This window comes from Capricornis sumatraensis, chromosome 1 (genome assembly GCF_032405125.1).
Source record: "Capricornis sumatraensis isolate serow.1 chromosome 1, serow.2, whole genome shotgun sequence".
Lineage (NCBI taxonomy): Eukaryota > Metazoa > Chordata > Mammalia > Artiodactyla > Bovidae > Capricornis > Capricornis sumatraensis.
In genome coordinates, this window is record NC_091069.1 from 175,442,870 (window position 1) to 175,458,497 (window position 15,628).

Here is a 15,628-nt window from a genome sequence, read left to right on the forward strand (position 1 = left end):
TCACACACTCAAGACTAGAGCAACCAGCGCTCTTGTTGTGATGATATTTCTGTACTTATTAGTAAAATATTGTAAATAATCAACAGAGCTAGTCAGAATTTTTTGCCTCTTCACAAAACCCCCAATGTCATTTTCAGGGCCAATTTCAAGATCTATAGAAGGCACTCCTGGAGAAGGAAATGGCAACCCACTCCAGTATTCTTGCCTGGAGAATTCTGTGGACAGAGAAGCCTGGTGGGCTGCTGTCCATGGGGTTGCACAGAGTCGGACACGACTGAAGCAACTTAGCAGCAGCAGCTGCAGAAGGAACTCCTGGGCCCATTTAGGAATGTGAGTTTCATGTGGAAACTTCAGCTTGACTGGTTTTATATACCCACAAGGCTAAAATCAATTTTAAATAGCATGTCAAGTAAAGCACAACTTAACAAAATGTTAACAAAATCTAGTTCTAGCCTTTAGCAAAAATCACTGTTTTCATTATACATTGTTCAATCTGTTTTCAGTGGAACAGAAAATTATTCTCTCATATTTGTTATCATACATGACATGGGGCTCTTGTCATCATCATACATGGCATGGGGTTCTTGAGGATGAGATGTTAGATAGCATTACTTACTCAATGAACAGGAGTTTGAGCAAACTCTGGGAGATAATAGAGGACAGAGGAGCCTGGCATGCAACAGTCCATCAGGTTGTAAAGAGTCAGACATGACTTAGCAACTGAACAACAACAACAACATTTGTGGTCAGGAAATTGTTTCATGAGTGGAATTGAGTATTTTACCTAGGAATTATGTTCAGATATCATTTATAGTTGGTTTATACCAGACTTTGAAAACACCAGGACTAAGCATATCTGCAGTTTAACCTGATGGATTAGAAAATTATGGCAGGAACAGATCTCACCATAACTAAGAGATCAGAGTTAACATCACTAGAATTGGATCTAATAGATATTGTGCACCTCCTGATAAGGATGCATCACACTCAGGACTGTTCCTGCAAAAATGCTCACTCTAACACTAAGGAAACATCCAGCAAACCCCGTTTGAGGGAATATTCTACAAAATAACTACCCTATACTCATAAAAAATGTCCAAGTCATGAAAGATAAGACCTTTTCCCATAAAGCGTGCTATAGGAATGATTGGCAACATTTAAGCAAAATAGAGTATCAATATTCCCTGGTGGCTCAGACAGTAAAGAATCTGCCTGCAATACAGGAGACCTGGGTTCGATCCCTGGATGGGGAAGGTCCCCTGGAGGAGAGCATGGCAACCCACTCCAGTATTCTTGCCTAGAGAATTCCATGGACAGAGTAGCTTGGTGGGGTACAGTCCATGGGTACTGTCCAAAGAGTCAGACACGACTGAGAACTAACAGCCCTGAAGTATTTAGGGATATAGGGGAATCTTCTTTGTAACTTATTCTCAACAGTTTTGAAAGAGAAAGAAAAGAAAAAGCAAGTGGTAGAGTGTTATTAGTTGGGAAATCTGGGTGAAGGAGGTGTAAGAATACTTTGTGCAAGATCTTGGCACTTTTCTCTAAATCTGAAATTATGTTTAAATAATTTTTTTAAGAAATGACACCAATGGGATCATACTCGTGAACTCAACCCCAGGTTGATATTTGTGAACTTATCAACCTGAGGATGCATTCCCTTAGTGTACCCTTAGCATACATCTGTGCTTTGGGCCCAGAGAGGCCAGGGAGGACCATAAGGCCGCTGCTGAATGAAGAACAGAGGGGAGAAGGTATATGGAGAGGCTGGGCTTGGTTGAGAGGCCCAGACCGAACACAGTCTTATTTGCCTGCTGCTTTTTTCCAAGCCAGGTAGCAAGGCCCTAGAGGAAAGCTCACTTGGCACAAGTCCTCAGGAAAGACAGGGCCAGGCTAAGACTATAGGGTCTCAAGTTGTATTAAGTCCTGGAAACCCTTAATCTTAACAGTTTCTTTCCTATGCACCCTCCCCACCACACACAAAAATGTAGTTTCCAAAAAAAGGACCCTGAAAACCCAGTCACTGACCACCCGTTACTTCCTCCAGATAACGTAGTTCCCTCCTCTTTCGTCTTGCCTCAGGTTCCCTAGGAGAATTTCCACTGTGACATTTTCAGTTAAGTAGCACATAATTGAAGTCTTAATGTTCCAGCAGCACCCTGCTTAGCTCGTTCCCTCCCCCTCTGTAATTAAGCCTGGCATGGTTACCTTTGGTTAAGGTTACTACTGAAGGGCACATTATAAGTTGAATTCAGGTCAGGCTTCCCATTGGCTCCTGCGTAGACTCTGATGTGATAGCACATAGCCAAAAATAACTGGTCTGGACTATAACTTATCTCTTGCTTTGGTGTTCATAGGAGGTTTTGAGTTTGACTATCAACCCTGTTTTCAGGATACCATCCTCAGGAATCCAAATTACCTTTTGTATTCCAGTCTGAGATGGAATAATAGCCAAGACTGATGCTAACAACCCTGCTTTCTATAACATATTAATAGAATTTAGTAAATATTCCCTTTGAAGAGTCATCTACATGAGCATGTTAATTAGCATATTAAAGTTTCCTAGAAGTCCTGCAGAAAGGAAACAGGTAGTTTCTTTAACCCATCTTTTTAATTGATTGGGTGACACTTTGAACAGCATAAGGAACAGGAAGCACTAGCCTACATGGATAGTCAAATTGCTAAGTTTAAGAGATGAGCACCTCAACAACATTTCTTAGAGGTCTTAGAGGTCTCAACAACCTTTTCGTAGAGGTCTCTGGGTCTGAAAATAATCAGACTCCAATGAATTCTTTTGCTTTGTCCTTAGCTATTCATCACCAGCTATTTAATGAGCACCTCTGTAACCAAAGGGCTTCTGCTGGGGATATAAAGATGGAGGACATCTCTGTCCTCAAGGACATTCCTTAGAGTTAGGGAGGTAAAGGACACAAACAAGCATTTATCAGTGCCAAATGAATGGCATGAGAGATACTCCCAGAAAAACAGGAGGATTATGCTGAGCTTAGTCACCTAAGAACTCCTAGGTAGGCTTTAGACAAGCCGAGAGGCTGCAGAGTGGTTTGAGCAAAGAGGAATGCAGTGAACTGAATAATTAGCTGAAAGCAGATGGCTCATATATGATAGTTGTTTCTAAACCTTAACATACATCACAATTACTTGCAGGGCTTGTTTAGAACACAAGAGTGCTGAGCCACCCTCTTAATTCTCATCTGGTACCTCAGGAGCAGGATGCAAGATTTTGCATTTCTAACAAGTACCCAGATGATGGTTATCTTGCTGGTCTGGGGACCACAGTTTGAGAACCTTGGATTATCAAAGAGTGGAAGCTCAGAGAGCTGGAATTGTGAGCTCGGGCCTGACCATGGCGTGCCTTAAATGGCAGGCTAAGTTAGACTTTGTTAGTCAAGTTTTAAATGGGGACTTGACCAAAGTGATAGAATTGTTCTCGTAGTAGAGAGACATCGAATAGATAAGAGAAAAAGAGCAGCTTCAGAGAGACCAGTTTGGAGGTTGTTGTTAACACATAGTTAAAACAAGAGGATTTAAAGTCTCTGAATTAGGGCAGTGACAGCAGGAATGGGAAGAGAAATATCCTTGCAGAAACCTTTGTGAATGAAGAGTCTGCTTGCAGGACAGAAAAACGGAAAGGTAGTCTTGGTCATTCTCTGAGAGTCTTCAGTTAAATGCAGTAACTTACATAATGTCATTTGAGGCTTTATGTGTATTACTGGAGCTGAACTTGTTTATGTTCACACGTTCTGAAAAGTGGGAAATGTTACCATGTTAGGTAATAGGGTAAGGCTATTTTTGAGAGCTTACATTTAACCTGTGTGTGTGCTGTGTGCTTAGTCACTCAGTTGTGTCCGACTCTTTGCAACCCCATGGACTGTAGCCTGCCAGGCTCCTCTGTCCATGGAGATTCTCCAGGCAAGAATACCAGAGTGGGTTGCCATGCCCTCCTCCAGGGCATCTTCCCAGCCCAGGGATCGAACCCAGGTCTCCGCATTGCAGACAGATTCGTCACCATCTGAGCCACCAGGGAAGCCCACCTGCAAGCCTCTTTGAAGGCTTAGGAGAAAGCAGTGGTGTGGATACATCCTGGACTCGGGAGTGGCCCTTAATGCCAGGAGAATTTGGCTTCTTCGCCAGGCCTGGCACTTGGAAGCATGGCCTATGAGGAGAAGAAGCCAGAAGAAGACACCTTCCCCAGCCTTGGGACCTGACTGGTGCTTGTGCTGTAATAGAAGACTTCCTTGTGCTCATGATATGTTTATAGAAGAAAACTCAGCTCCTAATGATCTGCTGATTCCTGTGGCCCTATTACAACTAGAAACCATTACTTAAACAAAAATTCTGTATTTAGGTTTTAGACTAATATGTAGTTTGACACTAATAGGTTTCATACTAGTAATTCTGTATTTAGGTTTTATCTTTCTTCAGTCTCATTTTAGGGAAGTTTTACCACATTCTTTTGGTGGTGATGTTTTGAACCATTCAGGAGCCTTTTAGGAGAGTTTCCTATTCCACAGTTTAGGAAAAAAAAAAAGTGCACTTCCTCTCCAGAGGCTGTGGACAAATCTCAGAGATAAAATAACATGAAACTAATATCTAGAATATTTGCTTTTGGAAGAGAAGTAGAGCTGTGTATTCACTGACTTCTGCCTGATCTGATGTGTCAAGATTCAGAATTCTTCGCCCTTAACTTCCAGAGCCAAGTAGGGGGAATAGTTTATCACATGAGCCAGTGTGATAGCCTGTGACAGCCATGGTGTAGCATGTTTCAGTTCAGTTCAGTCACTCAATCATGTCCGATTCTTTGTGACTCCATGGACTGCAGTACACCAGGCCTCCCTGTCTGTCACCAGCTCCTGGAGCTTGCTCAAACTCTTGTCCAGTTGAGTCGGTGGTGCCATCCAACCATCTTATCCTCTGTCGTCCCCTTCTCCTCCTGCCTTCAGTCTTTCCCAGCATCAGGGTCTTTTCCAATGAGTCAGTTCTTTGCATCAGGTGGCCAAAGTATTGGAGCTGCAGCTTCAGCATCAGTCCTTCCAATGAACATTCAGGACTAATTTCCTTTAGGATTGACGAGTTTGATCTCCTTGCAGTCCAAGGGACTCTCAAGAGTCTTCTCCAACACCACAGTTCAAAAGCATCAGTTCTTTGGTGCTCAGCTTTTTCTTTATGATCCAACTCTCACATCCATATATGACCACTGGAAAAACCATAGCTTTGACTAGATGGACCTTTGTTGGCAAAATAATGTCTCTGCTTTTTAATATGCTGTCTAGGTTTGTCATAGCTTTTCTTCCAAGGAGCAAGTGTCTTTTAATTTTGTGGCTGCAGTCACCATCTGCAGTGATTTTGGAGCCCAAGAAAATATAAGTCTGTCACTGTTTCCATTGTTTCCTCATCTATTTGCCGTGAAGTGATAGGACCAGTTGCCATGATCTTAGTTTTTTGAACGTTCAATTGTTAGCCAGCTTTTTCACTCTCCTCTTTCACTTTCATCAAGAGGCTCTTTAGTGCCTCTACTTTTTGCCATAAGGGTGGTGTCATCTGCATATCTGAGGTTATTGATATTTCTCCTGGCAATCTTGATTGTAGCTTGTGCTTCATCCAGCCTGGCATTTTGCATGATGTACTCTGCATACAAGTTAAATAAGCAGGTTGACAATATACAGCCTTGATGTCCTCCTTTCCCAATTTTGAACCAGTCCATGGTTCCATATCCAGTTCTAACTGTTGCTTCTTGAGCTGCATACAGATTTCTCAGGAAGTAGGTAAGGTGGTCTAGTATTCCCGTCTCTTTCTAAGAATTTTCCACAGTTTGTTGTGATCCATACAGTCAAAGGCTTTGGTGTAGTCAATAAAGCAGCAGCAGATGCTTGTCTGGGTTGGGGGAGGGGATGGACTCAGTGCCCTTTGATGTCTCTCCTCCCTCTGCCTCTGGCTCAAAGAGAAGATTACACAGGTGAAACTGAGGCCAAGGAAACCTGACAATGAGCAGTTGGAAATTTTATTTTACTCTGCATCCAGTGGCATCCTGCCAGGAGTCAAAGTAGAAAGTGTGGGAACAGGGCACTGAAGCAACCAGCAGTAGTCAATGGAGATCTGGACTGAATTAGAACAGAATTCCAAATAATTCATCTATATTAGAGCCAGGGGTGCTGACTTTTCACTCTCGTGGAGATTGCTTTGTCTGTTGGAGAAGATCTTGATATGAAGAACTAACGTCCCAGTGGGCTTTGATGATGAAAAGGATTCCTGCCCTATATGGATGCCACTGGGATTTGGAATTGTCCCTGTGATTCAGATCTCTGTGCACATACTCCCAGGATAGGACCAGCAGGGAAGAGAAGGGGACCAATAAGAAGAAAGTAAATAAGAGAGAGCTCAGAAACTTAACTCAATATTGTTAGTCAATCACGTGTGCTAAGTCACTTCTGACTCTGTGACCCCATGGACTGTGGCCCACAAGACTTCTCTGTCCGTGGGATTCTCCAGGCGAGAATACTGGAGTGGGTTGCCATTCCCTTCTCCAGAGGATCTTCCCAGCCCAAGGATCGAACCCGAGTCTCTTATGTCCCCTGCACTGGAAGGCAGCTTCTTTACCACTAGTGCCCCCTGGGAAGCTAGTACAGTCAACCATACTCCAATATAAAATTTAAAAAAATTTTTTTAAACATAGAGCCCAAAGCCATGTGCTTTTGAGGCTCAGAGTGGACCTTCATTTTGTATTTTTAATTTAATGAGAAAAATAAGATAGATATTATAAATCATAGAGATCTGAATGTTAAAAATATATTTTAAAAAGCATAAAAATAGCCTGAGTAGAGTGGTGAAGAATGATAAGTTGGCAAGGGACTTACTGAAGAAGAAATTCCTGAACTAAGTGTGTAAAAGCTATGACTTAATAAGCAGGAAGCAGGGTTTGCACCATGCATTTGGGACTTGAATCAGGCTAAGAGGGAGGCAGGGAATATCCTGAGCCTGGCTTTTGCCAGCCTTAGTCTAAGGCTATGGTAGGAGCAATCGCAAGGGCAACAAGTTTCCTAGTTTTTGGACCAGGCTGATTCTCCCACTCCCACATGTCCTGTTGCTGTCACCGTAGCAGCTTTCCCCTGCTACCAAGCGGCCCAGACACCAAGATGGGCAACCAAGTGGTTTTCAAGGAAGTCACCCATGCCAGGCACTGGTGGTGTCTTGCCTCAGGACCTCATTGGAAAGTACAACCAGGAGACTATTTTTGCTCAACATTCTGCTAAAAGACCTGCCAGGGCCCTTCTGTTGTATCATGAAGGATACACTAATACGGTAGGTTTTGTGCTCTCCATGCTTATAAACAATTGAATTTATGGGTTTATTACCCAGAGAATTTCACCCTTGAGCTTCCCATCATACACCCTTCTCTAGATGTGCAATTTCCAGTGTGAAAAAAAAAGGGTGTGATACTTCTGATTTTTATATTAAGTAAATTATTTATAGGAAGCCAAAGAAAGCAGAAATGTTTGGGCATATATAATTTCTATGCTGCTGCTGCTAAGTCGCTTCAGTCATTCCTACTCTGTGCGACCCCATAGACGGCAGCCCACCAGGCTCCCCCATCCCTGGGATTCTCCAGGCAAGAACACTGGAGTGGGTTGTCATTTCCTTCTCCAATGCTTGAAAGTGAAAAGTGAAAGTGAAGTTGCTCAGTCGTGTCCGACCCTCAGCGACCCCATGGACTGCAGCCTTCCAGGCTCCTCCGTCCATGGGATTTTCCAGGCAAGAATACTGGAGTGGGGTGCCATTGCCTTCTCTGTATAATCTCTATAGACAGATGTATTTGAATGCATTCACATTACATATAACTCAAGACATTGACAGCAATAAGAATGAGTTTACAATTATTCTTGTATCATTGGAGCTGAAGCAAAACAAAATAACAAGAGTTTAAAGGACTTTTTTGTAAATATCTAATGAGTGTAGAAATCTTTGTGATTTCTTGTGATTTCAACTACTGGAGTCAAACCTTCCAAAACAATGTTATGATGAATACCAGCAAGAATTTTATAGACCTATTGTCCATCCAGAGGGTGGGTGATGAGGTATGACTAATAAAGAACAGCTAGATCCCAAATCTTTTAGCAATTACATAATACAGTGTGTGAATTACATATTGTGTATATGTATTACGAATCACATCTGCCTTTGGGATGTGATTGAATACCGTCACTGAACTGCAGAAGACTGGATTAAAATGAGTTTTCCTTCTTGAGTTGTCCCCGTGAAGTCAGTGTAGAAAATGGTGGGCCAGCTTAGTGAGTTATGCATCTGGGGCACTCGTAACCTACCAAAACCTTGGGTGCCATCTGTACATGTGTGTACCCTGAGGTCCCAACCTAGCCCTTCTAAGGACACCATTCCTGGTCTTTGGGGCTATTAAACACACAAAACTAATGGAACTGCCTTCTTTTTGTCTAGGAGTTGTGGCCCTTCGCTTTCAACTCACTTTGAGATCAGTGGAAAGAAAGCTGAACCAGTATTCTGTGATTAGAAAACTGGCAGGTGTCAGATCTGTGCATGCAGCTGTATCCTAAATTTGCATTCTTTGGTGACTTGTACACAATGTATTCTTGCGGAATAGTTTTGCAAAATTTACAGTAGAGCAAAAAAAGAGTGGAAGCTTGTATTTTTTAGGTGTAGCATTAAAAGTGAAATAAAATGAGGCAAAACATTTCAGGAAGAAAATTTAATTTATAAATGAACAAAATTTCTAGTATATTCAGTCACTGCCCCTGTTGTATGCAGATATCTTATATTTTGGTTAATAATGAAAGGCTACCCAACTAAAGGAATGTACAACGTAGACAGTGGACTTACTAGGATGTGTTCAAGCATATAAACTCTCATGGGCTTTATTCCAGTTTCCATATTTATGTCAAGCAGACAGCTCTCATCTCCTGTGGTGCTTAGAAACATGATTCTTGAATACCTAGAATTATGGAACCTTTCTCTCAAGGCTTTGACCAATAATGTTGATATGTTTATTCCAACCCCATGATATTATTATCTGAGACCCTAATACTCACAGCCATTCACTTGCCTGGTCATCAAGCCCATCAGAAGCTCCTGTTCTGAGGGATACCCTGTAGATAAAGAGGCATGTGTCATCTCCAGGGAGTAACTTGTACAGCAATGACCTGGTAGCCCAAGGATGCGACTCCTTATTCTCCAGTGAGATTTCAGACATTGATTGTAAGTTATTCCAAGTGGGGAGGGAGAATAGCACAGAATAGCAACTGGTAGCCCTAAGTTTTTCTTTGTTTTCATGAGGCATAGCACTTTGAGGTTAAAAATGGCCTTATGTTATCTAGTCTAGCCTTTAGAAGAACATACAGATGTGGTGAAGGAGATACAGAGTAGAAGCACAGACATGGAACTAGGGGAGATAGTTATGGTTTTATTACTTTTTGTTTAACTTAGATGGTACTCCCAGTGGAAGTATAACATTTGTTATAAGCGCTTCACAAATATTTATTCCTTAATCCTAATAACAACCCTATAGGATTGATACTAATGTTATCTTCATTTACTGATGAGAAAACTGAGATAGACAGAGATCAAGTAATTGGCCCAGAGTCACAGAGCTATGCAGTGGTAGGGCAAGACTTCGAATGCACTGTGTCTAATCTGTCCATTATATGGATGAAGAAACAGAGGCCCAAATGTCTGTCCAGTGCTGCCATCTCTCTGTGGCCATCCATTAAGTAGGCACCAGTAGATTATTCTTGAATCATATAATCAAGGCAGGGAAATTATGCCAGTTATACTGAAAGAGTTTTCTTTTTTAATCTGCTTGAACAGAATATCATGAAGAGATGAATGTTGGTGTCAAGAATTCTCTAGTCATCGGCGAAGCCTTGGAATGTGTTCTGTGACCATGCCTCATGTCTGCTTCTCTTGGATATTAAGGAAGAAATTGGGCAGCTTAGAGAGGTGGCTAGGGAATTAAATTAGAATGTTGTCTATATACAAATAGAAACTCAAAATGAATGAAAGACCTAAACATAAGACCAAATACAGTACTATAAAACTCCTAGAGGAAAATGTAGGTGCACACTACTCTTTGACTTAAATCACAGCAATATCTTTTTTTGGCTCTCTACTCTAGAGTAACAGAAACAAAAGCAAAAATAAACAAATGGAACCTAATTAAACTTAAAAGCTTTGGCACAACATAGGAAACCATAAACTGAAAAGACAACTATGAACTGGGAGAAAATACTTATGAACAATGCTACCAACAAGGGATTAATCTCCAAAATATACAAACAGCTCATATAGCTGAATATTAATAAACAACAAACAACCCAATTAAAAAATGGCCAGAAGACCTAAATAGACATTTCTCCAAAGACATACAGATGGCCAGCAGCCAGCCACATGAAGAGGTGTTCAATATTGCTAATTATTTGAGAAATGCAAATTAAAACTACAATGAGGTATCACTTCACACTGATCAGAATGGCGATCATCAAAGATTCTAGAAATCACATGTGCTAGAGAAGATGTGGAGAAGAAGGAACCCTCTACACTGTTGTTGGAAATATACATTGGTGCAGCTACTATGGAGAACAATATGGAGAGTCCTTAAAAAACTAAAAATAGAATTATCATATGATCCAGTGATCTCATTCATAAGCAGATATCCAAGGAAAACTCTAATTTGAAAAGATACCTGCTCCCCAATGTTTATAGCAGCACTATTTTTAATAGCTAAGACATGGGAGCAACCTAAATGTCCATCAACAGATGAATCAATAAAGAAGATATAGTATGTGTATGTATATATATATATACACATATTATACATAGAATGGAATATTACTAATCCATAAAAAAGAATGATATAATGCCATTTGCAGCAACATGGATAGACATCAAGATTATCATTTTAAGTGAAGTAAGTCAGACAAAGACAAATACCAAATGGCACCCCACTCCAGCACTCTTGCCTGGAAAATCCCATGGACGGAGGAGCCTGATAGGCTACAGTCCATGGGATCGCTAAGAGTCGGACACAACTGAGCGACTTCCCTTTCACTTTCACCACTTACATATGAAATCTTAAATGGTATAAATGAACTTATTTACAAAACAGAAACAGACTCCAGACATAGAAAACACGTTTATGATTACCAAAGGGAAAAGGGGGGGGGAGATAAATTGGGAATTTGGGATTAACATATACACATACTGTATATGGGCTACATGGGCGTCCCTTGTGTCTCAGCTGGTAAAGAATCTGCCTGCAGTGCAGGAGACCTGGGTTCGATCCCTGATTGGGAAGATTCTGCTGGAAAAGGGAGAGGCTACCCACTCCAGCACTCTGGCCTGGAGAATACCATGGAGTGTACAGTCCATGGGTCGCAAAGAATTGGACACGATTGAGCAACTTTCACTCACTACTGTATATAAACTAGGTAAACAAGAAGGATTTACTGTATAGCACAGGTAACTATATTCAGCATCTTACTATAACCTATAATAGTGGAGAATCTGAAAAAAAAATATATATATATGTACACACACATATGTATAACTGAATCACTTTGCTAAATACAAAATCACTTTGCTTAATACACCTAAAACCAACATAACTTTGTAAATCAATTATAGTTCAATTAAAAGAAAGATTTAAAAAATGAGCAAATATGGCAAAAAAAATTGTCTAGACTTAGACAAAATAATTGTCTACCTACCTAGGTGGTAGGTGAAAGTGAAGTCGTTCAGTAGTGTCCCACTCTTTGCGACCCCATGGACTGTAGCCTACCAGGCTCCTCCCTCCATGGGATTCTCCAGGCAAGAGTACTGGAACGGGTTGCCATTTAATTTTTTTCTATATATTTTTCTCTGTCTCAAAAATATCTCATAGTAAAATCAACCTCAGAATATTATTTTTTCCTGATCTAGAAAGGATGGACATACCAAAGAACTTTATTACCTGCACATTACCTGTCTTCCCAGTGACTTAAAGCCAGAATCCCAACCTTATGAGGCAGTTTTTAATGCCTCAAGGCTAAAGAGGAAGCATTAGCTCAGAACCCTGGAGAGATGTGGAGGTGCCTGGATTCTGGTCCTAGCTTTATGACTAACTGATCTGTGACCATGGATTTCCCAAATACAAGCTTTCCTTGTCTTATCTGTAAAATTAGTGAGACTGAGATTGTCTTCATCATTGAAATGTTGTAACACATAAATTATATATAAATGTGTATTTATATTAGGTCAGGAAGCAACAGTTAGAACTGGACATGGAACAACAGACTGGTTCCAAATAGGAAAAGGAATACGTCAAGGCTGTATATTGTCACCCTGCTTATTTAACTTCTATGCAGAGTACATCATGAGAAACGCTGGACTGGAAGAACCACAAGCTGGAATCAAGATTGCTGGGAGAAATATCAATCACCTCAGATATGCAGATGATACCACCCTTATGGCAGAAAGTGAAGAGGAACTAAAGAGCTTCTTGATGAAAGTGAAAGAGGAGAGTGAAAAAGTTGGCTTAAAGCTCAACATTCAGAAAACGAAGATCATGGCATCCAGTCCCATCACTTCATGGGAAATAGATGGGGAAACAGTGGCAACAGTGTCAGCCTTTATTTTTTTGGGCTCCAAAATCACTGCGGATGGTGATTGGAGCCATGAAATTAAAAGATGCTTACTCCTTGGAAGAAAAGTTATGACCAACCTAGATAGCATATTCAAAAGCAGAGACATTACTTTGCCCACAAAGGTCCGTCTAGTCAAGGCTATGGTTTTTCCTGTGGTCACGTATGGATGTAAGAGCTGGACTGTGAAGAAGGCTGAGTGCCGAAGAATTGATACTTTTGAACTGTGGTGTTGGAGAAGACTCTTGAGAGTCCCTTGGACTGCAAGGAGATCAGCCCTGGGATTTCTTTGAAAGGAATGATGCTAAAGCTGAAACTCCAGTACTTTGACCACCTCATGCGAAGAGTTGACTCATTGGAAAAGACTCTGATGTTGGGAGGGATTGGGGGCAGGAGGAGAAGGGGACAACAGAGGATGAGATGGCTGGATGGCATCACTGACTCGATGGACATGAGTCTGATTGAACTTTGGGAGTTGATGATGGACAGGGAGGCCTGGCGTGCTGCGATTCATGGGGTCGCAAAGAGTCGGACACGACTGAGTAACTGAACTGAATGTTGCATAAACTAGCAACTTGATGTTCCTTTTTATAATATAGAGGCTAAAAGAATACATGGTAGAAACACAGATGTTGGACTAAGATTAAATAGTGTAGTGGAGTCAGATCTAGGTATAAATTTTGTTTCTCTGCCACTTACCAGCACTGACCCTTGGTTTCTTGGAACACTGTATTTCCTAAAATGACAGTCCTACTAAATAGTACCTATCTCAGCTTGGGAAGATTTGATGAAATAGCGGTATTACTATTGTAGTTGTTACAAATCAGTCAGTTAACTGTTGTGCCTGGAAAGATACTAGAATAAATTCTCAAACAGCTCATTGCATTCATTTTTCAAAGATAGGATGAGCATCACATGCCAATTATTCTTTGAAGTAGCAATAAACTAAGTATAAATTTTAGACTAAATGATGCCATATTCTTTTGCATTCAAAGTGGTTTAGAGGCAGCCGTGCCTCAATACAGGACCCTAACTGTAAATGACAAATTAGAGATGGCTTCCAATTCTTGAATTCTCTTTTATGTGGGCTGTGGTTGAATGGCCCTAATTGTTTACACAGAATAAACTTGAAACAAAAGTGAGAATACTCTTGATTTTTATTTGTACTTTGTAATCTGTCCACTTGCCACTAATTTGTGCAGAACGCACCAAAGCAGAACCAGATGACAGAGAGGCAAGAAGAATGGTCAGTCAAAATTTGCATTCTTCAGTCTCAAAGCCAGCCTATGGTTTGCCATAGAACAGAAAATGTATTCAGTCATCTGTCTGCGTAGTAGTACCAGGCACAATTAATGTAGCTGGGCCTCTAGCTGTGCTGACATAACATACGCTGATATCTAAGTTTTGAAGGCTTGGATTTAATAGAGCCTTGTGGTATCACATGGGTATGGTGAATGGAAAGCCTCTGCAGCTTATCAACAGAAAGATAAGAGGTCCACTACCGGTGCTTCTGAGATGTTTATCACCCAGGCTTCTGAGAACAAGAGTTTGACCCATACCAAACACTTGAGAAATAATGTCAACACAACCAAGACCACAGCCAACACAGAATTCTCTGAGATAAGATTATGACTTTGTCCTTAAAGGGACGTCAACCAAGCCAGTCGATTCCCACATAGTCCCTGAGCTGAGCAACCCTCTGAGTGTTCCTTCATACCAAGGGGCTTTAGGAGCTCAATTTTTAATGCTTCTACATGCAGATATTCTGCCGTTGTTTTCCAGAGTATGCGCAGAACTCTGACCATAGCTAAGGAAGTTCCCACAGGGTGAAGAGCCTGAGCTTGGTGCCTGTGAGATCCACCAGTATAGAAGCTGGAGGCAGCTCTCTATTGGCAAAAGCATTGATTCACTTTAAGGTTTTATATTGAATGTATTGGGCAGGTGTAGGCTGCAGGGCCTCCAAGGCCAGGTTAGACCTCTAGTCTGGGTCTCAGATAAAGTCATTATAGGAAAAGATGATTTGGTCTTTGAGACAAGTGGGTGTGAAAAGTCACAGCAGTACTCTGTTTAAATGCCAGCCTGTAAACTGGTACCAGGGTAAGAGGGCCCATCAAGGGTGAGGTGAAAGTGGTCAGGTGTTCTCCCAAGACCTTTTGCCATTGAGAAGCAGCAGCACAAAAGAGACAGCTCACCTTTGATGTGCCATCCAGATACTAGCCCCATCACGTCTTGCTTTGAAATGCCTCGCATTCCTTCTTTTGTCCTCGCTGTGTCCTAGTGTGGCCTTCTGGATTCAGTCTTCTTCCCAGGGCTATGTTACATGCAGTTACCAAGTTAATTAAAAAACAAAAGCCCTTTTTATCACCCCGTTTCCCAGTAGAGTCTCATAATAAAGTTCGTACTCCTCTAGTTTATTAGTAAATGTTGTCACTCGTCTTTCTGTCCAGTTTCTCCTTCTCTGTTAATCTGTATCTCATTTAAAGGATCTCTTTAAGGGCTGTGTTGACTTATTTTTCCATGTTCCTGCCTCTGTGCTTTTGTTCCTGCCATCTCCCCCTTTTGGAATTCCTTCTCTTCTATTCAGACACATCTTTTCCATTAAAGCTTTTCAGACGGGTCTTGCTGCCTACACTGATCTGACCCTCCTCTGAACTCTGTTTCTTTATCATCTGGAGTCCATGCCAGCCCTTCGGCAATTAACCATATACTGCTTTGTGCATTTATCTTTATTTTGAGTGTCCTGTCTTGCCCTTTGGCTCTTGTCTTTCTCGCTCTCTCTGTCTCTCTCCCTCCGTGTATGTAACTAAATAAGGGGTTTGAAAATAAAATCTGTCTTATACAACTTTAGAATACTCATCAGTGCTTTATGACATTGGTATCAGTTGATGAATCTCACTTAGAGGCTTGATTTTTTTTCCATGAAGGCCAGGGTCTTTGTCTTTTACTGCTACTGTATCCACAGCACCTGT

General features: G+C 41.2%; 1 protein-coding gene across 4 annotated transcripts in view; it reads left to right on the forward strand.

The window, feature by feature from the left end:
- KALRN (kalirin RhoGEF kinase) overlaps positions 1 to 15,628 on the forward strand; it is a 694,704-nt gene that overhangs the window by 600,372 nt on the left and 78,704 nt on the right. The gene's annotated exons all lie outside the window — the stretch shown is intronic.